This window comes from Camelus ferus, chromosome 12, assembly GCF_009834535.1.
Source record: "Camelus ferus isolate YT-003-E chromosome 12, BCGSAC_Cfer_1.0, whole genome shotgun sequence".
NCBI classification, from domain to species: Eukaryota; Metazoa; Chordata; class Mammalia; order Artiodactyla; family Camelidae; genus Camelus; species Camelus ferus.
This window is the reverse complement of record NC_045707.1, coordinates 44,148,240-44,166,333: the sequence shown is the minus strand read 5'-3', so window position 1 is coordinate 44,166,333 and position 18,094 is coordinate 44,148,240. Positions and strand designations below refer to the sequence as shown.

The following is an 18,094-nucleotide window of genomic DNA, read 5'->3' as shown; positions in this document are numbered from 1 at the left end:
ATGAAGGTCTGCTGGTCTGCGTATTTATAAGCCTCTGCCTTCTGAAGGTTGATAGTGGTGAGCTTTTCCAGGTGCAGATGTGGGATTAAAATTGAGACCTTGTGTTTCTGTCTCACCATTGCTTTTTCTGTCTACTCTCTTAATACCAGACGCGGCTACTCACTGACCCCTTTCTTTAAAATTTTAATTCTTGACTAAGGTGCTACTTTATACATCAATACTTTCTTCCCCTCAGGATTGCCAAAGAATATCCCAAGTCTGAGGCACTGAGAAATGAGGCAAATGTTCCCCTCCTCACTGCCAGCCCCTTGGGGACCCGCATGTGGTTCCCAAGTCCCATGGCGCCTGGACCACAAAAAAGCAATTCAGTGCATCCTGGGAATATCCAAGTGAAAGTGTGAGGTTTACCTAGAATGGCTTCTACATGGCTCTCCTGCAGGGCCGCAGGGCTCCTTGCTCTCTCGCTAGTGACCGTGTCCATTTTAGAACTGACAGGAAAAAAGGTTTCAATCTGTTCCTTTTCCGTTGTATAACACTTACTGAAGCACTTGGTGCGTTCGGCAAGTCATCTTCTTCCAGTACTCACATTACCCTCTCTTTGCGATGGAAATTTCTATTTCAGGTTCCTAAGCAGCCATTTCTAAGTCTCTCATGTGGGACTTGAACTTAAGCTTTTAAACTGTAGAGAAAGGAAGGGAGCAAAGAAAGAAAAGACAAGCTGGATGTGTGGGCAGTTTTACTGCTGCTGAATTGCACAGTTGTTAAAAATTGCATCTCTGCTGTCCAGGTCAATTTCTCTTCAGTGACTCTGTGCAGAAACCTGGATTATAATATAAAAAACAAACAAGTAAGACATCCTTTTATGTTACTTAAAACCTAACTATGTAGAAAAATCTACTTCTGGATCTTGGGGTAAGTGTCTGATAACACTGTAAGCTCTGATGCTTTACTGTGATATCCTGTAATGTGCCTGTGCTCTCACCTAATCGAGGGGAGTGAAGTTATTTGTGGAGCTATGTCACAGTGAATTTTTAAGCCAGACTGTCCCTCAGCTGAAAGAATTTCCTGTGATCATAACTGATTTTCCTAAAATCTGTATTAATGCTTTTACACTGCATTGTAAATGATAAAATCTTGAGTCTAGTTTATACAAACCACATGTAATAATAACAATAGTGCATATTAATTGAGTGCTTACTACATGCCATGCCCTAAGTTAAGCATTTTAGGCACTAGTTTATTTAATCCTCACAACCCTAAGTGGTAATACCGTTTTTATTCCCATTTTATAGATTAAGAAATTAAGTCAGAGAGAGATAAATAACCTGTCACATTTGCAAAAGGTAGTGTCAGGATTTGACCTCAGGTGGCTCAACTCCATTAGTCTGCTCCACTCAGAGGCTCTGTTTAATCATTGGTATTCTTGCAGTTCCTTCCTGATTTGGTGTTTTACACATTCAGTGAGCATTCTCCAGAATCGAAATTTTAAAGGAGTAAATGGTTTCCCGAAGTGATGATCAGTGAGAATCAGTTTTGCTTCTGAGTGCATCAAACTTACTCTTTTTTTTAAAATATATTTTTACTGAAGTACAATCAGTTTACAGTGTTGTGTCAGTTTCTGGTGTACAGCACAATACTTCACTCACATAGGAACTTATTCTAAAAGAAGGAGATGCTGGTTCGCTGTAGAAGAAAAGACCTGAGAAAGAAGTAGGTAAATGAGCCTCAGGCCCCAAACAGCTCAGAGAGTAAAGCTTTCAGGCATATTATTTCTACTCGTGTAGGAAAGAAAGAGCCAATGTAAACAATTCACTTTTTGATATAAATCTCTATCCATCATGACACTGGTTTGGTGGCCGGGCTCGGAGAAGAGAAGCAATGTCAAAGGACTCCTGGAGCCAGACTGCCTGGATTCAAATCCTAGCTCTACCGCTTCCTGACCATGTGATCCAGGGCGGGTTTCTTGTTGCCTCTGTGACTCTGTTTCCTTGTCTGTGAAAAAGAGATAATAGTACCTACTTTACAGAGTCGTCATGGGGATTAAATGAGTGCATTGTATATAGAGCATTTAGAGCAAGCATTTAGAATAGTGCCTGGCACATAGTAAGTACCATAAGGGTGTTTGCTATATCACCATCATCGTCACCACCACCACCATCATCATTACCAGGTGCTCAAACATGGTGTGGCAAATATATCAATCAGTGGTCTTATATGTAGACATTCTTAGGGCTTTCATGTAGAAATGGAAGATACTAGATTCGATTTCTATTAGACTTTGCTATATAAAATGATTCTTAGATCACCTAGGTTTATTTCTATTTTAGAATTTGAGTGGTAATTTATAAGTTAACCAACAGACGTGCTGCTAGCATTCTAAATCAAATGATAAACAGAAACAGAGAGACTAACCCCTATCTTAAAAAATCTGAAGATGGGAGTAGCAAAAAATAGGAGATAATCCTACTTCCATTAGGGAAACTTGGGTTTGGAGTTTATAGCATAAAAATAGCTAATTTATTTGGGGGTAATATCGGTAGAGGTAAACTAAGGCTCATAGAGCACAGTTCTGATAGATTCCCACAGACTTAAATGTTCATTCCTGCTTTCTTCAAAGAGTTGGAATGGATGCTCTCTGATCCCCTTGAGGGCATCTCACCTCCACAGGGGTGAGAGAGGCTTTATGCCTTTAAGGCAACTTGGTTCAACTCTGCCTGCTTACTGATGGGGGAGCCCTGGCAAAACTCCAGATGTGATTAGTGTTGTATCTGTTATTTCACAGGGTGGAGTGTGTTTGTGTGGATGGAGGGGGAAGCCTATAATTTCATAGCTGTTAGAAGAGCATTTCTACTAAACCTCTTTTTATTCTAAAAATTGATGAAAAGATCTCAATGTTCAAGATGATTTGAGGACATTCTACTGTCCCCAGAATAGATTTAGTTACGGTTGTTATTTACTCTTGATGGCGCAAGTTGGAGGAGTGTAAATATTTTCTCCAAAATATCCATTACTATTTTGACCTTTTTTTTTTTTTTTTGGTGAGATCAAAACCATCTTTTTAATTATTTGAACTCTGAAGATTGTTTCCCATAAATATAAAAATCAGAGCTATAAGCTTAGCCTAGACCAGTTAAGAAATACTGCATTTTAAAATCATAACACCATTGTCTTGTTGAGGAAGAGTATGACTTAGGTTAAACTGAACATTGACTTATAAACTATTTCAATTACTCATATTCATTGCTGCCTTGTGAAGTATAAGCATTCTTATTTTTCTATAGATTCTTTGAATTACGTCCTAAATGACTACCATGTAAATAAATGAGAACAACAGTCACACCATGCTTTTTGTCATTTTCATCAAATGCTTAGTGATCTCATTGCACTTGTGGAATTAAGTGAAGAAGCTCCACCCCAGCATCCATGGGTCAGCTATGTGGACTCTAGCTGCCAAAGGCGCTTATCCTTCTGAACAGAGCGCTTTGCTCAGCCAGTGTAGACATGGCCTGATAAACAATGGAACTTCTCCCTTGAGAACTGGAGTTTGGATTGATCTAATTCTTTAACTCAAAAATGTGCACAGGTTTGATGAGCTGTTAAAATGCCTGCGTTTTAGTAAAACAGGAGCTTAAATTGACAGTAATGTGAAGAATAGCATAATTTATAATGAACTTGAAAGGCAGTAGCACTCACTGTTGTGCAAGCTAATCAAGGGACTATCACATCAAAGTTTGAACGTGAGCTTAAATATCTGTGGCAGGGAGGTTGTTCTTGCCGGTTTACATCTGTCAGGTCTTAACACTGAACCTGTCAGAGTGCAACACGGCCATGTCACTTTTAACAAAGATGTCACATGTCATAGATATTGTGGGAAACAACCTGCTTTGTGTTTCCTTCTCTAGGATTTTACAAGGAAAAGCAGATGTAAAAGGAATTTCTTTAACACTGCATTTTTATTTTGCAGATTCTCAGACTGATGGAGTGAGTGACGGAGTGGGTTGCCAACTGTAGTTGATCCACTCAGCACAGAATGGCTGCGGGGAATATATTCAGACATGCCCAGAGAAGTCTGCCCAGGGTGAAACAAATACCTTTGAGGTTTAAATCAGGTGTGTGAAGAATGCGGGAAACATGACTTCTTAGGTTTTTGTTTTTGTTTTTGTATGTATGTTTCCCAAGGAAAGTGGTAGCTCTTGCCTCTTCTCCCAATTCTTTTAGTGCTATAAAACTGCCAGCCCAGAGTTTAACCCGCCCTCTCTCCCAGGATTTGATATATTCTACTCCACTGCCTTGAAGGGTTTTCTATTTTATCAAAGCTTTTGATTTTAAAGGCATAATTGTGGTTTTTCATATTCAAAAAGGGTTTTGATTTTGGAGCTATTTTAAAATTGGGCATTGAAGTTTGATACACTTTACCATTTGTCTATTTTCTTAGAAAAATAAATGCTATTTATAATAAATGAATTAATGTGAGATACCTAAAATAACATTCAAACGATCTTTTAAAATACATGTTCATGTTATCTGTAAGAGGTTGTTCAGAGGCTCAGAAAAATCAAGTTAAGGGAACTGTTTTTAGAAAATGTAAAGCACACTTCCTTGCAGGATGAAGTTGTGCTTAATAGCCTCTGTTTAATTTATTCAGAAACGACACGATTTTTGTTGCTATATTTTGTTAGAAAGGAAGGAGAGGCTGTTTCTACAGGTGTCATAGGAGAATCGATACTGAGCCACGGATTGTTGGATCCCATAGAACCATGGAGACTTGGCAGTGAAATTCTTCCAAAGGTGAGTAGGGGCATTGATTTTCCTTCTTGTCCCTGAAGAAATATGACACAAGGAATGAAGGCTAAATTTAGACTTGGAAACAAGTCTGATTTGAAACCATGCCTTTAAAAATTTGGTGACAAGTTTTTCAAAATATTAAATGAGGCAATTGAATGAGAATTTGAGTATATACATTTTTCTCAGATATTTTTCTTAGATTCACTTCTTTTCTTTATTCTTTTGGGTACTTTTGAGGGGAAAAAATGGCTCTTTGACCAACGTTTTATCTGTAATTCAGACCCAGTGATTTCCTGATGGAATACTTGTGTTTTACAATACAAAACAATCTCTCGCTTAAACCTGCCACCAAGAATGCAATAGTCCTTTAGTTTCTAAGAAAAAGCATATTATATACACAATCAAACTTCAAATTACTGAGCCTGTCACTGATCTTCCTTATTTAAACTGTGTAATCTTCCAGCTAATTTGTGCCTTAATTTTTAGACACATACTTGCTTATTTATGTACTTATTTTACAGTTTCTTCTAGATTTCGAAAAGTTGAAAAGCTATACGTAATGTGTTGGTTGTTTTACCACATTGCTTAGCATTCCATCCGTACAGGCAGACGGTGTTCCTAGGTTTGGGAGTATAAATCCCAGGGGAAGTGAGCTGAAGAACATTTTATGCATCACTCATCCTATTATGAGCCCTGTGCTGCTCCATCTCTCTACAAGGTAAGCAATATATTGTGAGTTGGCTTCCGGCAGCCGAGAATGATGTATGCTAATGTTCTTGCTTTAAAGTGTATGTTTTTGGAACTCATAATGGGGAGTACAGGAATCATTTTATAAGCAAAAGAATAATTGGAACAATTTAAGTTACTCACACACGCTCTAGCTTGCTCATCTGTCCCCAGGTAGTATTTGGTTGTTCTACCTTGGGACCCACATCCTGTAGTGTTGTCTTCCTCATGTGAAATGAGGTGGTAAATTGGTCATTTTTATAATGAATTTGAGCAGAGTAGATGATCAAGGAAGATAATTCAGGCCTCAAAGTAGAAAACTGCCAGATTACCACCACTCTGCTATGTCTAGGGGTTGATATAATTAGAGTTTTAGTACATTGTGGGATCAAAAATTGATTATAAGAGTTAAAATATAAGATGATAGAAAGTTCATGGTAATGTATAGAATTCCCTTAATATTGTTTTCTTTTTTGGTGTCCAATGGAAAATTCCTAATTCTTTTTTTCTTATTCTGAACTTTCAGATTGGCTGAAACAACCACCACAACAAAAATTGTTCATAATTTGTGTTCTGACGTTGGATCATCTAGTTAATACCCTGACTCTGATTACCCGAAAGACAATGCTTCTATAAGAAAGACTGTCCATTAGAAGGTTGCTACTGCATTATTAGTAAAATAACAGGGAAAATGCAACATTCTGCATGTCCCATCTGATGAGGTAAGATTTTATCATGTCCCGTAAAATGAGATTACATTTCATTTTATTTTTTACTATCCCAGGTCCAAGAAAGTTCTGCATTTCAATCTGACACAGAAACCCATAACATATACATTGTCTCAGCTGTGACCAGCCTGAGGCATTTAAAGCCAGGCTGTTTAATATATTCTATTTAATGTATTTTATTTATGCATAAATTACATTATTTTTACAGTTTTTCATCCCTTCCAACTTAGAAAACTATAACTCAATGTATCCTGCATATTTAAATAAAATAAATTATGTGCATTATAACTCTTACGGGGAGGGTAAGGCATACTATTCTCTAACCTTTGATGAGGTTTAACCTTTGATGTGTGAATTCTTAAATGTGAACAAACCACAGACAATGGAATACTTGGAAGTATTCTAAAGTTAAAGAGTTCTAAAAAGTTCTAAACTAAAGTTGAAAACTAAAGAGTTCATGGTAAGTGGCAGCTTGTGTTCACTGTTATAATAATACAACAACTGCATGGGAAGAAAGAAGTACACAAGACAGTGGAGAGGTGATGGAGGAGCTGGACACGTGGGAAATTCCAGGTGCCTGTAGATACAGTATGAGGCTCCTCAAATACCTGGCCCTCTTTTTTTTGGTACATATTCTGTCGTCCATCAAAGTGCTTTATTCACAGTCCAAAAATATTAGTGTTTTCAACATCACTAACCTTTATGTTTACAGCGAAATCTCCCACAGTATGTAATGTATCTTATCCGTGTCTGAGCAGCATGATAGTAGCCATTCTCTCTTTGGGTTTAAGCAAGCATGACTTTTCCTAAAATATTGCAAAGAGCAATTTCTAGTAGATAATTTGTAGTTTATAAAACATGATTTTTAGGGGACAAGTGGCAATTAATTGAAGTATAATTATCTTCCATGTGAAAATAGTCTGGGATGCCAACTTTGGCGAGCCGAGTCTTTGACTCATTATCATTTTCTTTGCTTGCTTTGTTGTCATCCTTTGGTTCTTTCTGGATCCATCTCTCTTTTGTTTCCCTCTGACTCCTCTATTGTATTCCAGTTGGCAGTTAAAGAACAGAAACAGAGAAATAAGACTGCATGGCTACATTTTCCCAGTGCCACCAACTGGGAGTTAAGCTGACTAACATTTTGAAAGCCCAGCCCATTTCGTTCACAGCAGGCATGGCAGGTAAAAGCATTTCTGTATTAAAGTACACACTTCGCTTCTTCAGGTTCTTGGTCTAATTTCTCTTGTTTGCCAGTTGTGGGGAGAAATGAAAATTGGTCTCAACCAACTGCCTGGGGTATTTAATCAAATGCCCAGCAACTCTTGATGATAGGATGCAGAAATCTCACTTTCAAGGATTAACTGTGGGGATTTTGTCAATCCAAATGGTATCCCCTTCTACGCAGCATGTTACTGGGCTACTTCCTACCCCTGACTAAATAAGATGTAGTAGAAGAGCTCCAAGTGGCTTAAGTAATACCTCCTGGGTTAGCAGATATCAAATATGCAGGATGAAAATTTCCATTAAATGTAAGTCTTTGCGAAGGTCCTCAAGCAGTCCATTTTACGTGTTATTGGTTGCTTCCGTTGGAACAAGGATTTGAGAATTGATTTCACTGTGTTCTGTTAATTTGATTATTACTTCCTAAGTGGTAAGTATAAACTTCTTAAATATTTTATGAAGCTCAATTAATCAAGCCAATACCATAACGCACATCCCAATATTGATCCTTGTGCTTTGGACCCGTCGCTCGGCCACATTGATGCCTTTTTCTCATGTCCTTGTAGAGGAGAGCTTAGGGAGCTGGAAGAGTGAGGGAAAACATCAGTCCTTCTCCCCGAGCAGCAGCCGGCCTTGGAATTGTCTCCTGGGAGGGGATTTCCTTGGAAGTGGTGAAATTGGGATGAAAAATGCCGGTTTGCATTTATATTAATGTATTTTTAAGGAAGCTTAAGGGCACTATACAAAAGTCATCCAGGAAGGATAAATGTAATATTACATTTAAGGTGGGAAGCCTAAAGCTCTGAGATGCTAAAAATTATTGTGATAATATCATAGCTCATTTATGAATAAATCAAAATATTCCTTAGCTAGTGCACACGTGCCTTTTATTGAGATAAATTTTATAAAACCTCTCCTTTCACTGAAGGTAGAGTCTTTACTTAGACCTTCTTACCATGGAGTATAACCTAGTTTATTTTGTTTTGCGTTCTATGACCATCCTATGGCTATTTCTCATCAGACTGGATCAAAAGTTGACAGAGGGAGCAGTGGAAAATTAAAATAACTTTTCTTTGAAATGTTAGCAAAATAAATACATATATATATGAATAATTAAAGGCCAGTGGATGTCCACGCCATGACTGTTTTTGGAATCTTTTTAAGAGTGTGAGGTCCCGTCTATTTTAGTCACTAGACAAATTCTTTAGCCAATTTGCCCTCAAACTGGCAAAGATATTCTACTTATAAACGTCCCTTGAGGGGGTCCATGAAGAATCTCTGATACTCGTTTATTTTCTAAAGAAAGGTTCAGTATCAAAACATTCAGAATATTTCAAAGTTACCATGTACTTCTCTGCTTGACTAAAGGAACGTTGCCGTGGCTATAGCTAGAGTCTTTGGCTGAAGAAGGTTATCTTTTCACTGTTTTTCAGAGGTACAGAAATTTCTTGTTTTCCATTTCTACTTTGACAAGGGTTCCACACTTAAAAGCTTTGTCTCCCTGCATTTTCACACTTTCCCTCCTTGTTTCCCACCTTTTCTAAAGATGAACTGCCATGTTTTTACCTTCTTACCCCAATGTTTGTGTGCTTGGTGTATATTAAACCAAAGAAATTAAAAATTCAATAAATAGGGGGCTCTGTCTTCTTTGCTACAGGGTCTGGATATTTGTGTTTGTGTGTATGTGTGTGTGTGTGTGTGTGTGTGTGTGTGTGTATGTGTTATAATGTAAACTCTGCAGCTTAAGTTTAGTATACAAAGGTAGTAGTTAAACTGAAATTGAATTGACTGGTTTGAATTCCTGCTCTACCACTCACTAGCTGCGCTGTACGGACAGTTTCTAAACTTGCTTCTTCAGTTATAAAATGAGGAAAGTAATCGTACCTACCCCTACTTGGTTGATGTAAAGATTAAATGGAATAATGAGTGTGAAGCACAATGCTTGGTAGGTGGTAAAAGGCCAATAAATCCTAGCCGTGATCTTTGGTATGACTATTATATATTGCACATTAGTGCAGATACACACATACCCTGTATATGCAGTTTTCTACATAATTCAAAGAATGATGGCCAATCTTAGGCAAAATTGTGAAAAGGCAGTATCCGCCCTCAGCACTGCCAGCTTATATTGAGAAGGAGCATTCTCCCCTTGCTCCCTTTGAATGCCCGATACCCTGCCTCTCTTCTTCCCTTTACTGGGAAAACCGCCTTTCAAGTAAGGACCTGAAATTTAGCCACACAAAGGTCTAGATGACTGAGAACATTTGAGGTGTTGCTCTTGTAAAGGTCACCGACCTCTTATCAAAGGTGGAATACCAACCAGCATTTTTAGGCATCCAGCAACAGCTGGAGAATTTTGTTTGATGGTGTGATCTCTCCGTTGCCTTCTGGAGATCTCCCCAGAGTGGGAACGGTTAACTGGGCTGGGGTAGAGTTAGTTCTGCTGCTGAAGGTACCCGCTGGGGCTCTCCTGGGGCTTGTTTGACATCCTCAAAAGCTGCCTCTCTCAAAGCCTGGGGCCATTTAGGAGTGTCTTGTCAGCCTTTCTATTTTTTTTTTCTTCATTTATGTCTGTGGGTTTTGAATCTAGTTACGCCTTAGACCACAAGCAGTAGTCTTTTGAACATTCTTTCCTAATACTCTTTTTAAATTTTGGGATATACATCCATTTTTTTCCTACCCACATCCCATCTATATATTCATTCTCAGTTGTCCATTGTATTTCTTTCACAAAGGCCTGTATTCATGATTTAAGTTTTTCACACATCAAGCTGTTATTCTGAGACAATTTTCTGAAATATTCTTCTTCTTTTTTTTTTTTTTAAACATAACTCTACCTGTATTTTCTACACACAGATTTGGGGATTCGAAGGACTGGGTATTCCTTCACCAGTAACATATGATTGGAAAACCATTTCATTTCTCAGCTTCAGTTGGTCAGTGAAGTGGGAAGAGAAGGCTCTGCTGTGGTGTTGTAAGAATCAGAGGACAGTGTTTTGTAAACTCACAAGTGGAGTAGAAGCTTTTTGGTTTCCTTTTCACCCATTATGACTACCTCCTCAAGCAATTTTTTTTTAAGGGAGGGCATGAAGAGACACATTATGCTTAGTAACTGGTGGAAGAAGAGATGGGATTCTCTCTCTTTGACATTTTTCCTTATTCTCTGAAATAGCTATTGTGTGCATTCTTCTGACATTCTGTCAGTTGCCTTCTGCTAGCATTATGTGTAATGTAGAGACAGCCCAGGGAGAAATTCTCAGATGGCGCTAGAAGAGGAGAGATGTCCACTGGTAAACAGAAGGGGCCTGTGTGAATGGGCGAGATCCACAAACTGTTTCTCATAGGATCCAGATCATTCTTTAGAACATCTGTATGCATCATGGTCAGGCTGAGATACTCCCAGGTCACTCCGAAATTTAGACAGAGGCCATGATTCTGGAAAATATTTTTTCCAGATCCTCTACATCAGTGATAAAAGAGAATAGCTAATATTTATCAATACCTGCTATGTGAAAAAATCACTTTCAATAAGAATAACCACTAATTGGGTTCTGGGCAGTCACCAGGTAGGCACTGAGCTACAGACATGACCCAGTTGTCTAGTCCTTACAACAACCTGGTGGCACTGGTATTATTGTACCCATTTTATAAATGACGAAACTGAGGACTCTCTGACTCCACAGCCAGTGCTTTTGGATTTTCCCACAGGTCCTGAGATATAAATAGCATTATGTCCATTTTGCACGTGAGGCAGGTTGAAGAACTTGTCCCAGTGGCTCCGCGTGGAAGACCTGGAGTCCCATCCAGGTCGGCCTGACCCTACACACTGGAAACACTGCCATTCAGAGTGCTCCCATTCTCAGAAAGGACCTTTCTCTCCCTCTTAAGGTATGAACTGATGTGGATTAATACTGTTGTAAGTTGGATAAAATTGAATTACTGACAAAATAAAATTAGAAAAGACATATAAAACACAACCAACTTCTTTATTATTCGATTCAACAAACATAAAATTACCCTCACATTGCTATAGGTTCTTCCAAATGCTTGCTTACAATTTCTGGCTTATCTCATGGTGGACCGATACAAAACTACCTGCACCAGCATCGACGGATGCACGGACAGTGCTTTGAGGAGCACTACTGGAGGCCTTTGGGATATAAAGATAAGGCAGATTCCTCACTCATTAACAGAAGTCTTGTAGCTGTAGATTTAATTTCAATATTTACCCGTGAGGCCTTGAATAATAGCCAGGTTGGAAATATACTAAACCACAGTTAAAGGTTAAAAGTCATGGCCCTTAGTTTTTGTGTTTTTTATCTAACCACAGTTAAATAGAATGTCTTAACAATATACCCCCAGGAATAAAATTAATTTTGTATGAAATATGGCTATTACATGAATGCCTATCTTCTTGTAACCTGCATAACTAAAAAATGTAGACCACTGTAAATTAGCTTATTTGATATAATAGAGATAGCACAATATTGGAGGTAAATCACTTTCTTTCCAGAGGACCGGTTCATTGCTGTATTCATTAATTAATGTTCTCTCCTGCTGTCTCCAAGTAGGTTAAAGAAATTAAAAGAAGTATGATAACAAAGCCAACAAAGCAAACATTTCTGGTTAGTTCCCACAGTGACTTGAGAAATGCTTGTCACCTCTTTCTTCTTTTGGGGCAGAGCAAGTTAGCTTAGCAGGGGTCCCTTTTTCGGCGTTCCTGAAAGCAGATCTTAAAACAGAATGGCCACGAGAAACAGCGAACACGTGTTTCCTAGGGGAGAACAGGGTCTGCAGCAGGTGCTTGTCTCCACATCCATCTGTAGAAGTGTCTGCAGGAAATAGATGAGGGAAAAGGCTTGATAAACAGAAAACTTGAGTTGCTATTTTTGATATTTATTTAGCAACGTTATATCCCAGATTTCAGGACAAAGTGTAATTTTTGCCTGATTCCTGGCCCACCTCTCCAAGCATATGACTGCTGTTTGGATTGCTGTGTTTGCACGGTGCTAGTGCTGGTTATGGTTAATCTTAATCGGGCTCTAACTTCACGGAAGAGGTGCTAGATTTGAGGATCTGTTCAGATCAATCATTGTGTTATATTGTGTCACTGATTCTCTGCAGTCAGTTGAGGTAAAAATCGTGGCAGAAGATAGGCTCTTTATGTGTCCTTATAATGGAGCCCTTTGCTGACCATCACTTTGGCCCCCTTAGTACATTGAAATTCAAAGGAGGCTCCTCCATTCTTGTCCTTAAGCAATGGCTAAAGCAACCTAATGTTACTCAGATTTGCTGTCATCATTCATACATTGATCATTCATTTATGGAGTGCCCAACAGGTGTCAGGTCCTGTGGGAGATTCCTAGATCCTGGAGACATGATTATGAAGACTTGGTTTCATCTTCAAAGAATTTCCAGCTGGATGGGGAGGCACAGGGATGCAGGGAGAGATTTAGAGCATTGTAGCACTTGCTATAATAAATGAGGCCTAGGAATGTAGGAGAAGTGACAAACTGGGGCCATAGAGTCAGGAAGTGCTTCACAAAGTGAGTGACATGCAGCCCAGATTTGGAAAAATAAAGAAGAGTTTTAAATTTAATAATGGTAAACACATATCAGTATTTTTGCACAGTGTGACTTTCCTTGGGTGTTTTTCATTCGTGGCCTGTTTTTTGAGACTCTTATTAAGTGTCCTAGTGGAACTACTGTTTTTATGGAATATTTTGTATTATTTCTGTGCTTCTCCACATCATATTCCTGTGTCTGGACAACAGCTAAAAGTTAGAGTGGTTAAAAGCAAAATTTTATTTACACTTTCAGTATCTCCTTACTGAGTGTCTTTGCCATATTGATTGCCAGCAGCTTTCTTCTGGATTCAAAAACTCACCATCTGCTGATGATTTTTATTTCCTCCTCTGCCTATGATAAAATTCATTAGTAGTTAATGAGTTCCTAACTGTTAAATAGGGCTTTAGCCTTGCCTCAAAGATCTACAAGACAGGGCATACCTAAGATAGCATTTAATTTTAAAAACTAAGTTCATACTTAATTGAGTTTAGCGATGGTAGCCTTGACAAAATGGAGGCTTTTGTTTTTAAAAAAGAGAATGAGTAAGAAACCAGTGAGGAGATTAGAGAATGTTTTAACATTTTTTTTAATTCCAGGAAAAAACTGTAGTGCTTAAAAATAAATAACTGAGCACTTTAAAGAATAAAGGCTGTGACCATGCACTGCTAACTGGCAATTTAGACAAGGCCAACAAAGAGAAGATTATACTGAACAACAGGGAAAAATGCCCAAGTGAGCCAAATAGGCCATCTCACAATGCTTGATTGACAGCTAGACATTGGGTGAGACCACACAGAACTTAAGGGTCATTGATACGGAGTGCTGTGATGCAGTATGTCAGCTAAAGTGTGAGGGTAGCACATCCTGATACATGTCAAGAAAGTGGCAAGAGTAAATCCCAGTGTCCTATTTTTAACAGATGCATACTCTATCCCCATCCAGAATCCTGCCGTTCTGCCATGAATAAAGACATCTGAACATTTGAAGAAGTTGATAGAAAATGCTCGATAAGTGTCAGTCACTGTTCATTTATTAAGTTGGACTGATAAAACACTATTTTTAAAACCAAAACCAAAAGCTTGGTACCATGCCTTTGCATGTGCCAGACGGTTCTCCTAGAGATTTGAGACATGGCAGTGAATGAAAAAGTAGTCTTCCCTCTCCTGCAGCACTTAAGGCCCAGACAGGGAGACAGATACTCCAGTGTTAAGCATGTGACAGTAAGGTGGGTGGAGGATACAATGGGTGTGAGTGGAGAGGAGATCTCTCCAAGTTCTGGGATGTATCTGAGAAAGTTCCCTCAGCAAGTGAGATTTCATTGGGAGTTGAAGCTAGCCAGCTGTGAATAGAGGCTGAGACTGGATGGAATTTGGAGTTCAGGGGTAGGATGGAGAGTGGGGAAAAAGTGTTGAGCAAATGTGAGAGATAGGAATGAATTTCATAATAGGGTAGACCTATTGGCTAAATCCCAGAATATAAAATTGTAAGACAGCCCTGGGAGCTTAGAGGAGTGGGAAGATCAATCACTAGAAGACCAAAGATCTTAAGACCTAATGACAACTCAGCAAGTTCCCTGGGGTCAGTTCAGGTGTGTCTCTTGGTCTCTCACAACTGCTTTTCTCTCATCTGTAAAATGGTGGAAATGATGCATACCTTGCTTAGCTCATGGGATACCTGTGTGGATCACATCAATATATGAAAGTTATTTGTAAGCAATGAAGCATATATGGTGATAGATTTTGTTTATCAGTACTTTACATGGCAAGGGAAACTTTGGGGAAAATTTCAAAATACAAATCCATTTTGGGAGATCTAGATCTGAGATTGTGTATGCAAATGAGCCAGCCCTTCATATTAATAGTGAAGGGAGCTCAGTCAGGGCAGCAATACAGAATAGTGGGGACTGTGGCAAAATGGAAAAGGCATGCCCTGCCTGAAAATCAAGAAAATGTGTTGTCATATAAAAATATAGATATAGAAATACCAAGTCTTCTAATTTTAACTTCTACATTTTTAAAGCTCTTCTAATTATAAAGTTGGAAATTCAGATGTTTATGTGAAGCTAGTTGGTGCTAGTTCATATATTCAACAATGGCACTACGTGTGTGGGTCAGTGGGAAACAATGCTCCTCCCTCCAACTCACACACATAGGAACTGTGAAAACTGACCTATGAACTGTGACATCAGGTTCAGATGACTAAGGGAGAGTAAATATGTGCCTTATCACTTGAAATTAATGTCAAGGACATATAAGTGAGCCAAATTCTTTGGTGCATAAAGAGAGGATACTAGGCTAGAATACTGAGTGATGCGAGCGGCAGTCTTCCTTGTCACTAAACTGCTAGGACGGTTTTGCTTACTCTTTCACCTTTTTTTTCCCTTTCTCCAAAACCCACTGCAGCCTTCAGAGTCATATTTGCTGAGTTCTTTATGGAACATGTCACTCCCTTGCTCAAGAACTTTGGGTAGTTCCCATCACATACATCAAACTCCATGTCTGCTTTCTCTTGCTTTGTCTTCTTCGCTCATCCCTTCTTTGTGTTCTACTCTTTATTCTCTACATCTTTCTAAGAGCCAGTTCTGTGCTTTTTTCTGTGCACATTGAGCCTTCTGAATCCATTTTATTGGCTATCAGCTCTCAGAGATCTTTAGAACCAGAAATACGCAATGGCAGTGCTTGTAGTTATTTTTTAATGCACTTCGAGAAATTTTCTTAAGCTGAACAAGAAATGTGGACCTTGTTAATCATTTATTATTATGGTCCTGTCTTATTAAACTATATTAAATCTCAAACTAACTGAAAGTAGATGTAAATACCCAATTAAGAATGTGCAGACACACACACTTTAATGACTAGGTTTAGTCCAAACTTTAATGACTACCTTTCCTAAAACATACTTCTTATTTTATATTAACATTTTCATTATAACATTAAAATATTGCTCTAAAAGTGTTAATAGCACCAAAACCCTGCATGTGTAATGGGTGTGATAGCATAAAACCAAAAGCTTTTATTTTTGGCTTTTGCATTCTCAGTAAAGGAGAACTTTGAGGATTGTATGTCTTTTTAGAAACAAGAAGAAAATGTTCTTAGACAAAATTACATTTGTTAAAAGTGGTCACTTACATTTATTTTTATACTTACTTTCACCATATCTTGGCTATCCTAATACATATGGTTTCAGACTTCAGTTTGTTTTATATCCAGGATATGAGGTAGGGAAAATGAGTGATTTCTTTTCACTTATTGCTATACTGAGTTCTTCTTATTGGAAGCATGGCAAATGACTCTAGGACGTACTTGCTATGATTAGAGAAGGAAATAATATAAGAAGGATTACCTTCCTGGAAAGCTGGGTCACCCCTGTTTGAGAGCCTCTCATTTTAATCTTCATGTTATGTTCACTTTTATTTCACCTTGTTGTTGTTGTTGCTTTATGAAAGATGTTAATTAGAAATTACTAGGTTCTCATTTTTGCTCTGGGATTTATACTTTGAAATAAGTGAAATTTAGTTGTCAGATCTGTGCAAATTATTTAGAGGTGTCTAAGGCAAAATCAATGTAATGGTTTCCCTGAAGGTACTTACAAAGCAATTAGAAAAATATTAATATTTAACTCCTATTATTATGCTTATAGAATCACAGGTGAGCATAGAAATAGTTCTAAGAATGCCTAGGTAATCAGTGGTGAATGCAAATCTCGAATGACTGCTTGCAAAGAATTTGGGTTTTGTCAAAAGTGTAAAGAAAATTTGACAGCTGCATAGGCTGAAGCTGGACTTTGTCAGATATTTGGATCTGACAACAAAGACTAAAATGGTTTGCATGGAAACTGAGAGTAACCCTGGTTTTCTGCAGTCGTGAGTACTTCAAGCTTCTTACTGTGAATTGCAAAGAGTTTCGTTCATGAAAACCATAAATAAATATGGTGACAAGGCCATGCATTACCAACTCTTTCATTTTTCTTATCCATCACCTCACAAAATATACATGGTTGCTGTTGCATTTTGATAACGGGGTGGATAATACACAGGTGGCTTCTGTTTTACTAAGATCACTTTTGTTTATATTCTTCTAGGGATCTGAATATAATACAAAGAAACATTTCAGAGCTGGATTTAATGACAGTATTTAAAATGAATTTAAGGAAGCTTCTACTTATATAATTCTTATTGCCAAAAACAATTTAAAATTTGATTTGTAAATTTTCAGATAGGGTGAAAAGGTACCTGAAAAGCAGTTTATTTTCTTATACATTGCCAAGAGGATAATTTTGATTTAAATTATTTTATTATTTAATACACTTACTACATGAGTGTGTGAACCATTTAAAATATTTATTGATTTCTATTGTGAGTGCATTTAATGGTACATTATAGTCTCAATATATAACAATTAGATAGGTAGACTGAAAAATATAAACTTATATGACCACATAAGATTTTATGTTATAATATAGTTGACAGGAATGTGTTAGTTATCAAGCAATCTTAACTGTCCAAATTTATCCTATAAATGAAATTTATAAAATGGTTTAAAAATCTGCTGTCTTTATGACCTATTTAGCTAATTTGTAAAAGTAATCCTTGTGTTTAACATGACAGACATACTGAAATTAAAAATGGTGAGTTTCTTTTCCTATCTGAATCCCAAACTTAAATTTTCAGTGATTAATGTAAAAAACATGTATGTTTCAAAAATGTTTATCAATGTGACTTTACTGGCTACTTCATATGTCCCAGGCACTCTGCTAGGCTCTGGAGATACAGAGATGGGCAAGATAAATTCTCTGTCCTAAAGGACCTCATTATCAAGTCAAGATGACTGGAAAGTGGATAAATTGCCACACAAGGAATCAGAGAAGATTTACTTGGTTTCAGTGTCTCTGTGGGGTAACTGGGAAAGGTTTCATCTAAAAGGATGAAATTCAAGCTGTTTACAGAAACATGCAGAATGAAGACATAGGGGTAGGTCATTCTCAGCAGGTGTGAAAACAACACCCACAAAGGTACCCCACAATATGGTGAAACTTGGAGTTCATGCACATGTGAAGGAAGAAAGGTA

At 37.9% G+C, this 18,094-nt stretch overlaps 1 long non-coding RNA gene across 1 annotated transcript in view; it reads left to right on the top strand.

Moving 5' to 3' along the window:
• Positions 1–18,094, top strand: part of LOC106729855 — a 96,816-nt gene that overhangs the window by 26,166 nt on the left and 52,556 nt on the right. The window contains exons 4-8 of the long non-coding RNA XR_004324712.1: positions 3,965–4,109; positions 4,680–4,788; positions 5,391–5,503; positions 6,038–6,233; positions 7,292–7,420. This is a non-coding gene — a long non-coding RNA (uncharacterized LOC106729855). The remainder of the gene's footprint in view (positions 1–3,964; positions 4,110–4,679; positions 4,789–5,390; positions 5,504–6,037; positions 6,234–7,291; positions 7,421–18,094) is intronic.